This window comes from Portunus trituberculatus, chromosome 31 (genome assembly GCF_017591435.1).
Source record: "Portunus trituberculatus isolate SZX2019 chromosome 31, ASM1759143v1, whole genome shotgun sequence".
Taxonomy (NCBI): Eukaryota; Metazoa; Arthropoda; class Malacostraca; order Decapoda; family Portunidae; genus Portunus; species Portunus trituberculatus.
In genome coordinates this window covers 22,697,262-22,710,864 of record NC_059285.1, presented here as the reverse complement: position 1 = coordinate 22,710,864, position 13,603 = coordinate 22,697,262, and the positions used below count along the sequence as shown (strand labels likewise).

The 13,603-nt window shown below is 45.4% G+C and overlaps 1 protein-coding gene across 12 annotated transcripts in view; it reads left to right on the top strand.

The window, feature by feature from the left end:
• LOC123511333 (pentatricopeptide repeat-containing protein 1, mitochondrial-like) overlaps window positions 1–13,603 on the top strand; it is a 358,287-nt gene that overhangs the window by 211,963 nt on the left and 132,721 nt on the right. The window lies entirely within an intron of this gene.

Genomic DNA, 13,603 nt, shown 5'->3' with positions numbered 1-13,603 from the left:
ACGTTCACCGGTTAAACGGGTAAGATTGGCATCAGGGAGGCGGAGAACAATAACAATAAAAAAAACACTGCAGGTTCAACTGGTGAGGAAATGCAAAAGGGGCACTTTAAAAAGCTATTTTAATAACCCATAATGAAACTGACACACATAGATATAACATGAGACATGAAACACAGATATATAACATGAAACACAGAAAAATGACATACACATATACATATAACACAGAAATAAATACAACAATAAAGAACCCAACTTAACACCTAGCAATAATCCTAATCCTATATGGAGGCAATGTGGAAAACACGGGACGAGGGGAAGTGATACTTATGAGGTTTCGCAGTGGTGAAGTGTTGGGTGATGGTTGATCCCACGGTAGTCCCAAGAGGCGTTGTGTTCACTGGTTGAGGCCTGGACCTCGACTTGACTTTCCAGAAAGCCGAGCTAGCTTTAACACTTCCGCTGGAGTCGAATGGGGCCGCGTGATTCCAACTTCGGGACAGTAGGGGGGCTTTATGAGACGGTGACGTGGAGGGTTCATGAGACGGTGGCGTGGAAGGTTCACGAGACGGTAACGTGGAAGGGGAGGCGGAGAGGTGGCGAACGAGGTAACAAGCGGAGGAGGTGATGGTAGTGGAGTATGTTACGGGGTGGGCCGTAACATTTCCTCCCCCCTAAGACCTCCGTAATGGGCTCATGAAGGAGGTGAGACGGGGAGATCTTGATAAGGCATCGGCGATGATGTTATCCACCCCCTTGATATGGTGGACTTCCAAGTTGAAGGGTTGAGTTAACAAGGCTCACCTAAGAATGCGTTGGTTTCGGTTCTTCATGGCGTGAAGGAAGGCCAGAGGATTGTGATTGGTGAAGACCTTCGTAGTTTGAGGACCAGGATGAAGGTAGCACTCAAAACGTTGGAGCGCCAGGACGAGTGCCAGAGCCTCCTTCTCGATGGTGGAGTAGTTGAGTTGATGTTTCTCCAGCTTGGCGGAGTGATAGGCGATGGGATGGAGGATGCCGCTTGTGGGGTCCGTTTGTAGTAGGACAGCACCCACTCCAACTCCATTCGCGTCCACTTGTAGATGGAAGGGGCGGGAGTGATCTGGCTTCCAGACCACTGGCTCCGAGGAGAGGAACGCCTTTAGATGTTGGAAGGCTTGGTCACAGGTTGGGGTCCAGTGGAAGGGGACGGAAGTGCTGATAAGGTCCATCAGGGGGGCGGCCAGGGTGGAGAAGTTCCTACAGAATCTTCTGTAGAAACCAGCCATCCCCAAGAACCTCATGAGAGCTTTCCTGGTGGTAGGGACAGGGAAGCCAAGGATGGCCTCCACGTTGGCTCTCTTGGGGCGAACCTTGCCGTTCCCCACCACATGTCCCAGGTAGACCACCGTAGACTTCCCGAAGGTGGACTTGGCCAGGTTGATTGTAAGCCCGGCTTCCTGCAGCCGACCCATCAGCCTCCGAAGACGGGTCAGATGTGTCACCCAGTCGTCCGAAGTCACCACCAGGTCATCCAGATATGCAGATGTTCCCTCCAAGTCCTGGGTGATGTAATTTATAGCTCTCTGGAAGATGGCGGGAGCATTAGACAAGCCAAAGGGCATCACTGTGTATTGGTATAGTCCGAAGGGGGTGATGAAGGCGGATATTATTTGGGCCTCGTCCGAGAGGGAATCTGGTAGTAACCTTAAGTAAATCTATAGTGGTTACAAATTTGGCTACTCCTATACTATCTATAAGGTCCTCTATCAAGGGCAATGGGTAGGAGTCTGGCACCGTCACTTTATTTAATTTCCTGTAGTCGGTGCAAAATCGACTACTACCATCTGGCTTAGATGTTAACAGGCAGGAGAAGCCCAGGGGATATACTAGGTTCTGCAAGGTGATGACAGAGCAGATAGTCTACCTCTTTTTCATCAAGTCTCTTTTAATGGGTTAAATTCGATTGGCTGGTTGTCTTATAGGCTTAATGTCATTAGATATTAATGTTATGTCATGTTGAATAGTATTACAAAGTCCTGGAAGGTCACCTGTGATTTCTGAAAAGTCTAGCAATAACTTTTAAGATCAGACTGTTGTGAAGATGTTATGGAAAAAAACACCTCATCAAGGTTGGACATGATTTGACTGTTTGAGGGGGGGTCCTTTAGGTGACGAGAAGAGGAATTCGTTGTCGGACTCTTCCTCGGGGGGCACAGGACCAGACTCCTTCCCTACCAGACATACAGGTACAGTGCGAGACAAGTCGTCCTCTGGTTCTCTGGAGTGGTAAGGTTTCATTAGATTAATATGAACTAGTTGGGAATCCTTACGATGGTCAGGAGTGTGGACCACATAGTTTAATGGACTTAGTTTTTGAGCCACAACATAAGGTCCCATGAACTTACTGTGAAGAGCATTGCCTGGAGTGGGGAGAAAAAGTAAAACCTTGTCTCCTGGTTTGAAACTTCTCATGACAGATTTGGGAAGAGAATTCTGTTGCATTTTAGTTTGAGATTTGAGGAAGTTTGATTTAGCAAAAGATCTGACTTCACTGATTTTATTCTTAAGGTTACTGATGTAGTCAGACACACTGGGGCTTGAAGGAATATTTTGAGTAAACCATTGATCCTTTAATATTTTGAGAGGCCCCCTGATCTGTCTACCATAGAGTAATTCAAAAGGAGGAGTAACCTAAAGAATCTTGAGGAGATTCTCTTAAAGCGAAGAGAAGGAAAGAGATACTTTCATCCCAGTCTCCTTGATGCTCCAAGCAATACTTCTTCATCATGGATTTTAATGTTTGGTGAAACCGCTCCAGACAGCCTTGGGATTGCGGGTGGTAAGCCGAGGAGGTTACATGGTCGATGTTTAGCTCATTCACTATCTGTTGGAAAAATTGCTAGTGAAATTGCTACCCTTGTCAGACTGAATTTGTTTTGGAATTCCTACCGAGGTGAAAAAATGTATTAGATGTTTTACAATGGTCTTTGATGTGATGTTCTTAAGAGGGAATGCTTCAGGGTACCTGGTAGTGGGATCCATGAGGGTTAACAAATACTGATTCCCTCGTTTGGTTTTGGGTAAGGGCCCTACGCAGTCTAGAACGATCTTTTCAAAGGGCTCCGTCTGAACTGGAATAGGCGTCAGAGGAGCTGGCACAAGGCGTTCGTTAGGCTCACCCACAATTTGACATATGTGACATGTTTTACATAGTGCGACACATCCTTTTTCATTCTGGCCAAAAAAAATGTTGAAGAGCCTTCTTGTAGGTTTTTTGGATGCCTAGATGACCTGACAATCCATCATGAGCTAGTTCTATAATGGCTGGTTTTACAGACAAGGGGATGACAACTTGATGTGTTTCTGACCAGGTGTCTAGTTGTTTCAGTTCAGGAGGTCTGTAGGCATACATCAGGACTCCTTCCTGATAATAAAAACAAGGCAATTTAGACATATCCTTTGTCTCACTGGAAACATGTCTGATCTTAGCCAAAGTGAGATCCTGTTCCTGAGCATTAATCAAATTCTCCTTTGAAATGATGTTATTGTACAAGTTGTCAGTAGAGGCAATCATTGGTGGAGGAGGTGGTGAAAGGGCAGGGGACTTGGACTGAGACCTGGTGATTGCACACACTGGGAAGAAGTGAGGGGATGTTTCATCCAGGGTCTTAGTGGGACTTTATGTTAAGGGAGAATCAAGAACAATTAAGTTTGGAACAGCCAAGTTACCCGCAAGATCATTACCCAGTACAAGATGTACCCCCGGTACTAGCAGTTCACCAGGTTTAATGGCTACCACAACCTCTCCTGAAATGAAAGGGCACTGTAAGATAATGTTAGCCAAGGGGTAAGAGAGCTGTGATTCAAGACCTGTAAGAATCACCTTCTCCCCAGTGAAAGCCAGTTTGATATTAGGGATGACATCTTCCCTTAAGATGGATTGGGCAGCACCTGTATCATGCAGAACCTTGACATTTATTGCCTTGTCTTTACCATCAGTCAGGGACACTTTACCTTGATACATGTACGAGTCATAAAGTTCTAGTGGAGAGTTGACCAGGTTAGCTAGGGCCACTGGTTTCTTGTTCTCAAATGTGTTAGGTTTAGGGGCCACAAAAGAAAGTTGACATTGATAGGCCTTGCAATTAGGGTGTCTACATTTCTGGATCATGTGACCTGGCTTCTTACAGTATGTACACCAGGGGGAATTATATGCATTTGGCGAGAATCCAGTTGGCTTACCACCCGCGCCCCCAAAACCTTCCCCAAAGGAGGACCTAACATTAGATAGTGAACCACGACCTCTACTACCCAGGGATCCCATCAACAAAGCAAATGCATCAGCCACTTTAGCGGCAGACATAAGATCACTCTCTCCCTGTTCTTCCACATGCCTCAGAATATTAAAGGGTAACTTGTTCTTCCATTCTTCCAGGACCATTAGATTGAGCAACTCCGAAAAGGTGGTAATGTTAAGGGCGGCTAACCATTTCTTAAATTGTCTTAGTTTCTCACTAGCGAATTCAACATAGGTGTGAGAGTCTGGTTTCACATACTTTCGGAACTGTTGTCTGTATCCGTCAGAAGTGATAGAGTAGGCGTCTAGAATGTTACCTTTGATCTCTTCATATTCTACCTCATCACTAAGGCCGTTGTATACCCTATAAGCTTTTCCTACTAGCTTAGGGACAAGGAGAGATACCCACTGATCCTTGGGCCATTTATTCCTATTAGCAATGCTCTCAAAAGCGCGAAATGACCTGTCAACATCAGACTCATCAAAAGGGGGAACTAGCGGAGCAGCTGTAGCAGGATTAAAGCTTGCTAACTTTTTCTTTATATATATTTCTTCCCCTCTAAACTTAGCTTCATTTCGTAGGGCTAACTCCTGAATTTCTAACTCTTTCTTCTGCCTTTTAAGTTGTAACTGAAATTCTCTCTCTTCTTCTTTTTCCTGTAGTTCTCTCGCTTCTCTTTCTGCCTGTAGTTGCATCTCTTTCGCTTCTTTTTCTGCCTGTAATTGCATTTCTTTCGCTTCTTTTTCTGCCTGTAGTTGCATTTGTTTTGCATGCATCCGGTATTCTAGTCTAAGCTTCTCAATTTCCCACTGATTTACCCTACTCTTATCCTGTTCTTCCTGGGGACTGTGTACAGGCAACCCCCGTTTAACGAAGGTTCACACAACGAAATTTCTTTATAACGAAGGTTCATTTTAATACTATCTGCTCGTTTAACGAACTCCAAACTCGCTTTAACGAAGTTTTATCCAGGTAATTTTTTTTCCAAATTTGAAAGCCCCACTGTATCATGCAAGCTGACAGGCTTTTGAATACATCAGGAGCTGCTGGTACTAAGGCCTGCCTCAGGAGAAATCCTGAGACACCTATAGAATAAAGATCAAGATCAAGCCTCTCATGGACAACACAGGCTCTGCTGATAAAAAGGCCTAACTCAGAAGAAATTCTGTCACCTGTAGCATCAAGATCAAGATCAAGATCACACGCACCACTCACTGCCCAGTCAAAACATAACAGCATCACCAGCAGCTCATCTTCCTTAGTTCAACTTACCACCAAAACGCCCTGCAATGTTGCCTAACGTTCCTAAGAAGACCAGGAAGTGTCTTACTCTCGAAGTGAAGCTGGGTATTATTCACAGACAAGAGAGAGGCCAGAAAACTAATAACATTGCTTTTCACCATGGCTTGACTCCATCTACTGTCTACTATTTTCAAGTCAAGATACTCTATTAAGAAGGCTAGTGAGACCTCATCTTCCTTGCAAGCTAAAAGAACCACCAGAACTTGTGACTCTACAATGGATAAAATGGAAAGCCTTGTGGAAATGTGGTACATAAGTTTTGTATGCAGTACCATGATGTGCACTTTGTTTACATTCCGCAGGTTGCCGGTTACTGTATTTCCTGTTTCACTATCCCTCCCTTCATAAAGTTAAGATCATCAACATTATAAAGTTACGTACATACATACATTAGTGTACATTATAATGACTTAAATTAAACTACCTAAATGTTTAACTTCATAATTTTTACTTTCATTAAACCTTTTACTGTAGTATGATGCACTCTCACTTTGCTTACTCTCAATGGAAGTTCAAATCAGGGGTTATACTTGTTATAATCGGTTCGCTTAACGAAGTTTCGCTTAACGAAGTGTTTTTTAGGAACGTAACATTCGTTAAACGGGGGTTGCCTGTATTATAGTCCTCGTAGAGGCTGACATGGGAGTTAACTCTTCTATGGCATTTCCTAGCAACTGACCTTCTTGCACTAGATGTTCAACAACTACATTCTTAATGACCTCTTTAGTCATCTGAGACGTGATGGGAACATCAAAATGTTTAGCGGTGGCTTTCCATTGGACCTTCTTTATATTAGCACCTTTAAGTTGTTCCAGAGAAGGATCGGCACAAAAATCTTCAACGTTAAACTGAGCGGAAGTCATATTAAATAGATGTTAAACAACAAAAAAAAAAAAAATGATAAGCGGATTACTTATGTGAGGAACTTGCCAGACTGATAATAAAGGCAACCTTGGAAATTATCTAGATTATACTTAAGTAAACACTTATGAGTAGAATCACTAATGACGGGTAAACTAGAGAATTACGGCATTAAGAGGGATCCGGATGACTCTAGTTAAGAGACTTGAGAGTGAGGAGCGAATTGTACTGAGAATTGTTATTGATAAGGAGGCAGATTAGTCTGAGGGACTAGTTAAAATGATCCGCGAAGTGAGGGGATTGAGGGTTCGCATGAACATATGATGATCCCAACACATGGATAACACTTATTACACACCTGCCTATGTGCAAAAAATAGAGATAAGTTCTATTTGTGAGCACGCTTTTCTACCTGGTTTCCTGCTCTACCACTGCTATGCGATACCAATGAAAGTCACGAAGCACTTTTAACCCAAAAGGAGCCACTTGATCGCACAAAGGTAAATTTAAACCACACGCAGAGTAAGTCACAGAAAAAAAACACATCAAAGTCACAACACCACAGAAACACAAAAAAAATAATGTAATCACAGAAAAAAAGTCACTGGAAAAATGGAACACTGAACAAGGGTTATAATGGTCCTGTCACGGTTGCCAATTGTTATGTTCACCGGTTAAACGGGTAGGATTGGCATCGGGGAGCCGGTGAACAATAACAATAAAAAAAAACACTGCAGGTTCAACTGGTGAGGAAATGCAAAGGGGGCACTTTAAAAAGCTATTTTAATAACCCATAATAAAACTGACACACATAGATATAATATGAGACATGAAACACAGATATATAACATGAAACACAGAAAAATGACATACACATATACATACAACACAGAAATAAATACAACAATAAAGAACCCAACTTAACACCTAACAATAATCCTAATCCTATATGGAGGCAATATGGAAAACACGGGACGAGGGGAAGTGATACTTATGAGGTGTCGCAGTGGTGAAGTGCTGGGTGATGGTTGATCCCACGGTAGTCCCAAGAGGCGTTGTGTTCACTGGTTGAGGCCTGGACCTCGACTTGTCTTTCCAGAAAGCCGAGCTTGCTTTAACACTTCCGCTGGAGTCGAATGGGGCTGCATGAATCCAACTTCGGGACAGTAGCGGGGCTTCATGAGATGGTGACGTGGAGGGTTCATGAAATGTTAGCGTGGAAGGTTAACGAGACGGTGACGTGGAAGGGGAGGCGGAGAGGTGGCGAATGAGGTACCAAGCGGAGGAGGTGATGGTATTGAAGTATGTTACGGGTGTGCCGTAACAAAGGTCATTAATGAATAATAGAAAGAGAATGGATGACAGGACAGAACCCTGAGGAACACCACTATTAATAGGTTCAGGAGAAGAACAGTAGCCGTCTACCACAGCAGCAATAGAGCAGTCGGAAAGGAAACTTGAGATAAAGTTGCAGAGAGAATGATAGAAGCCGTAGGAGGGCAGTTTTAAAATCAAAGCTTTATGCCAGACTCTATCAAAAGCTTTTGATATGTCTAACGTAACAGCAAAAGTTTCACCGAAATCTCTAAAAGAGGATGACCAAGACTCAGTAAGGAAAGCCAGATCACCAGTAGAGCGACCTTGATGGAAGCCATACTGGCGATCAGACAGAAGATTGTGAAGTGACAGATGTTTGAGAATCTTCCTATTCAGGATAGATTCAAAAACCTTAGACAAGCAAGAGATTAAAGCTATAGGACGATAGTTTGAGGGGTTAGAACGGTCACGCTTTTTAGGAACAGGCTGAATGTAGGCAAACTTCCAGCAGGAAGGAAAGGTACAAGTCGATAGACAAAGTTGGAAGAGTTTGGCCAGGCAAGGTGCAAGCACAGAAGCACAGTTTTTGAGAACAATAGGAGAGACCCCATCAGGTCTATAAGCCTTCTGAGGGTTTAGGCCAGCAAGGGCATGGAAAACATCATTTCGAAGAATTTTGATTGTAGACATGAAATAATCAGAGGGAGGAGGAGAGGGAGGGACAAGCCCAGAATCGTCCAAGGTGGAGTTGTGAGCAAAAGTTTGAGAAAAGAGTTCAGCATTAGAGACAGAAGAGATGGCAGTGGTGCCATCAGGATGAAATAAAGGAGGGAAAGATGAAGAAGTGAAGTTATATGAGATGTTTTTGGCTAGATGCCAGAAGTCACGAGGAGAATTTGAGTTTGAAAGATTCTGACATTTCCTATTTATGAAAGAGTGTTTGGCAAATTGAAGAACAGACTTGGCATGATTCCGGGCAGAGATACAAAGTGCATGAGATTCAGGAGATGGAAGGCTCAAGTACCTTTTGTGGGCAACCTCTCTATCATGTATAGCACGAGAACAGGCTGAGTTAAACCAAGGTTTAGAAGGTTTAGGTTGAGAAAAAGAATGAGGAATGTACGCCTCCCTGCCAGATACTAACACCTCTGTTATGCGTTCAGCACAAAGAGATGGGTCTCTGACACGGAAGCAATAATCATTCCAGGGAAAATCAGCATAATACCTCCTCAGGTCCCCCCAACTGGCAGAGGCAAAACGCCAGAGGCACCTTCGCTTTGGGGGATCCTGCGGAGGGATTGGAAAAATAGGACAAGATACAGAAATGAGATTGTGATCGGAGGAGCCCAACGGAGATGAAAAGGTGACAGCATAAGCAGAAGGGTTAGAGGTGAGGAAGAGATCAAGAATGTTGGGTTGTCTCCAAGACGGTCAGGTAAGTATATTCGCAAAAAAAAGTTTTTACTTTAAAAAACTATTTTGTTGCTACATATACTAATTACCCATATGTAATTACATATGCCAGATTCCCAAGTATAGGTGGGAGGGTGTAACAAAACCCCAAAGATGGAAGACACAATCTCCAAAATTGCCAAAATTCTGAAAACGGAAAAATAATGTATTCATAAATCTTCTTGCTGACAACAAGGAAAAACCAGAATGAAACTAAACCAGCATCAGTGAACAACCCTTGGCGCTGAAACTATCGGCCCAAGGGAAAAAGTATCTAAATACCTATGAGTAACATCCCTTAGGTAAAATGAGGCAAAGGTGGTCATACTCTTCCACGTGCCAACCTTGAGGACCAAGTCCAGACTCTTAACTTTTCTAAAGAGAACACTGGTTGCAATAGCTCGAACCTCAAAGGCGTTCACTTTCAGAAGGCACGACTCCTCCTCCGAGACACTCACATAGGCCCTCCGAATCACCTGACAAATCCACTTAGACAGTGTATCAGGGTGAACAGTTCGTCTGGGATCCAAAACCGTGACCAATAACCAAGAGCAAGCCGGCCGACAATCCCTAGTCCTGCTAAGATACTCACTGACCACCCGAACCGGACAAAGAAGGCAGTAACTGAGGCAAACAAGGTGGACAAAAAACCACAAAGAAGCGGTACAGAGAAGAAAGGTCTAGATCGGTGGAAAGGTTTATGCTGGACTGACCCAGAACAGAAGCTAAGGTACAGCAATAACCCCTAATTCCTGACACTGACAGGCGCTTTGACTCAGAGGAAAATGAAAAAGTCTGCACTATGGAGGCAGAGCACGGATCCAAACTCCTCGACTCACACCAACCACAAAAGACTCTCCACTTTGCCTGGTAAACTGAGGTGGAGGACTGCCTGACTGGTCAAGACGTGAACTTAGCAGCCTTGCGCAAAAAAGCCTCTCGCTCAGAAGAGACGCTGGAGAGTTGCCACGCGTGAAGATGGAGCTTCTCCGGAGAACCGTGGAAGAGGGGACGGTGAGGTTGTTGAAGGAGAGACCGCCACATGGGAAGAACCTGGGGACTGTCCATGAGCAGATCCAGCAACAGGGGAAACCAGTATGCGTGAGGCCAAAGAGGAGCAACTAGCAAACAGATCTACCAGAGGAGACTGCCACACCTTGAAGACTTTCCTGCAAATTTTGGGATGTAGGGTCCACTCTGAACTGACACACTCCCAACTGAGCACATCCACAATTACATTGCGGCATCCTGGAATGAAAACAGGGCACAGAGAGATGGAACGGCTCTCGCACCACCGGAGAACCGTCTCTGATAAGGTCGACAGAGGTTCGGAACGAGTGCCCCCGGACTTCCTGAGATAGGCAACCACTGTCGAGTTGTTGGACATCACAGACACCACCGACTCCGACAAGGCCTGCTCAAAACTCTGGAGAGCTCGAAAGACTGCCAAAAGCTCAAGATAATTCATGTGGAGTTCCTGCTCCTCCACAGTCCAGATTCCCAAAGCCAGAGTATCTCCCAGGTGAGCTCGCCACCCGAGCTGGGAAGCATCTGAGAATAGGGTGTGTTCCGGAACCAACCACCAAGCAAGGTCTTGCAAATACTGACGATTTGGAGCCACCCACCACCAATCTGAGTCGGAAACAGCCCGCCAATGCCTCTTCAGGCACCACTGCAGAGCCCACATCTGCAGGTGCCCTCCTGGCACTAACCGTGCTAGGGACGCAAGATGTCCCAGCAAAAACCTCCAGAGGGACACTAGTGGAGCCTTGGCTAGCAGAAACTGTCGAGCCACCGCATGAAAATGGTTGGCCTGATCTGGCGACGGGAAGACTCGGGCTCTGAAGGTGTCGAGAACCATACCAAAAAACTGCTTCCTCTGGCTGGGAGACAGATCAGATTTGGCCTAGTTGGCCTGAATCCCCACCCGAGAACACAGAAGCAGAAGAGACCAGGCGTTGTCGAAGCATAAAGCCCAAGAAGGACCGGAAACTAGCCAATCGTCCAGATAGCATTGCAAGGGTATTCCAAGACACGGGAGCCATCACCTTGGTAAAGACCTGAGGAGCCGTGGCAAGGCTGAAGCACAGAGTCTGAAACTGGTAAACTCTGCCCTGCCAAACGAACTGCATGTACAGGCAACCCCCGCTTAACGAATGGGTTACGTTCCTAAAAAGAACTTTCGTTAAGCAAACCAATTATAAGAAGTTTAACCCCTGACTTGAACTTCCATTGAGAGTAAACATCATACTTTAGTAAAAGGTTTAATGAAAGTAGAAATTATGAAGTTAAACATTTAGGCATTTTAATTTAAGTCATTATAATGTACACTAATGTATGTGTGTAAGTAATTTTATAATCTTGATCTTAAATTTATAAAGGGAGGGAGAGTAGAGCGGGAAAGACGCTAACTGGCAACCTGTAGAATGTAAACAAAGGACGCATCATTGTACCGCATACAAAACTTATGTACCACATTTCCACAAGGCTTTCCATTTTATCTATTGCAGAGTCACAAGTTCTTTTAGCTTGCAAGGAAGATACGGTCTCACCAGCCTTCTTAATAGAGTCTGCTGACTTGAAAATAGTAGAGACAGTAGATGGAGTCAAGCCATGGTGGCAAACAATGGTATTAGTTTACTCGCCTCTCTTGTGTCTGTGAATAATATCCAGCTTCACTTCGAGAGTAACAGACTTCCTGGTCTTTGTAGCAGCGCTAGGTGACATTGCAGGGCGTTTTGGTAGCATGTAGAGTGAGGGAAGATGAGCTGCTGCTGACGCTGTTATTGTTTTGAACTAGGGGGAGTGAGTGGTGTGCATTTTGTCCACAAGAGGCGCTGGTGTATTCAAAATCCTTTCGGCTTGGGTGATACAGTGGGGCTTTCAAACTTTGAAAAAATTACCTGGATAGAATTTTGTTAAAGTGAGTTTGGTGTTCGTTAGACAAGCAGATTGTAGTAAAAGGAAACATTTGTTGTAGCGAAATTTCGTTGTGTGAATCTTTGTTAAGCGGGGGTTGCCTGTACTTGCATGACCGAGGGTGGACAAGAACCTGATAGTAAGCGTCCCACAGGTCCAAGGACACCATCCATTCGCCCTTGGCCATTGACTCTAGCACTGATGAAACTGTCTCCTTGCGGAAGTGGGTCACCACCAGGAAACGATATAAGATCGAAAGGTCACAAATCAGCCTCCAAGCCCCTGTGGACACAGGCACAAGGAGGACGCGAGAATAGAACCTGGCCTGAGGGTCTGCCACCTGTTCTATAGCTCCCTTTATCAGCATATCAGAAACCGCGGCCTCCAGAGCCGAATGACGGTCCAAGCCCCTCCTGTATGCCAGAAACTCTACAGGCACGCTTGAGAGGGGAGGATCCCTGAGGAAGGAGAGAATGTAACCATACCGAAGGGTCTTGACCACTCACTCGCAGGCCCTAATGTTCTCTCACTCTTACCAGTGCTGCTGCAGACAAGCCCCAACTTGCAGTGGCACCTCTGCAGCATTCCTAGTGAGATCCCTGACAGCTCCTAGAGCGGCCACGGGAGATTCCTCGAGAGCGAAAAGAGCCACTCACCTTAGGAGCAGGAGGGGGCAGAACCGAAGGATGCGCAACTGGTGCAAGGTGTCGGGAACCAACGGCACGATCAGCCTTAGCCCTGACGCCCTGAGCCATGGAAGCTAGGCCACAAGTAATCTGGGAAACAAGGAAGACATCGACTGCTGTCTCTCCCGATCACCGTAAGTATTAAGGACGTTTCTCACCACAGCCTGCCTGCGTAACATCATCCTCAAATGGAGCATTTCACAGGGCTGCATAATATCTAAGTTTGCCCTGGCAAGAGCTCCCAGACAGTCCAAGCCCCTCTGGAGGGCAGTACTGGAAAGGCCAGCAAGGGCCCCCAGAACCTGGTCTGTCCAGGAAGTGATATCAACCAGACTACTCAAAATACCCTCTAAATGAGTAGCCATATGCCAGGAAAGACTCACAGACAGACCTTTACTCTCCACCAAATGAAGCAGCTCATCATTGAGAGTAGCCCCACAGGAATCTCCTGAGTGTATCACCTCTCCGCCCTTGAAACCCACCTCCTGGGCAAGGTGAACTTGGCTGAAGCTGGATTAGAGATCCCCAGGGAACAGCCCAGTTGTTCCTGCAAACCTCCAGAGCCAGAGGAGAATGAGGCAGCACCAAGGTAGTGGGGCCAGGTCATGAAGTCCCAGAGGTGCGCTCGACCCCAATCTGAAGAGTGGAAGCAAGAGAAGAGGACATGGGGAGACCCAAAGACTCTCTCACTGATCTAATAAGCTCACAAAAGGAGGACACACCCTCCTCATCTGGAGTGCCACCCTCCCCCAAGGGAACGTCATCAAAAACCTCATCCACCTCTTC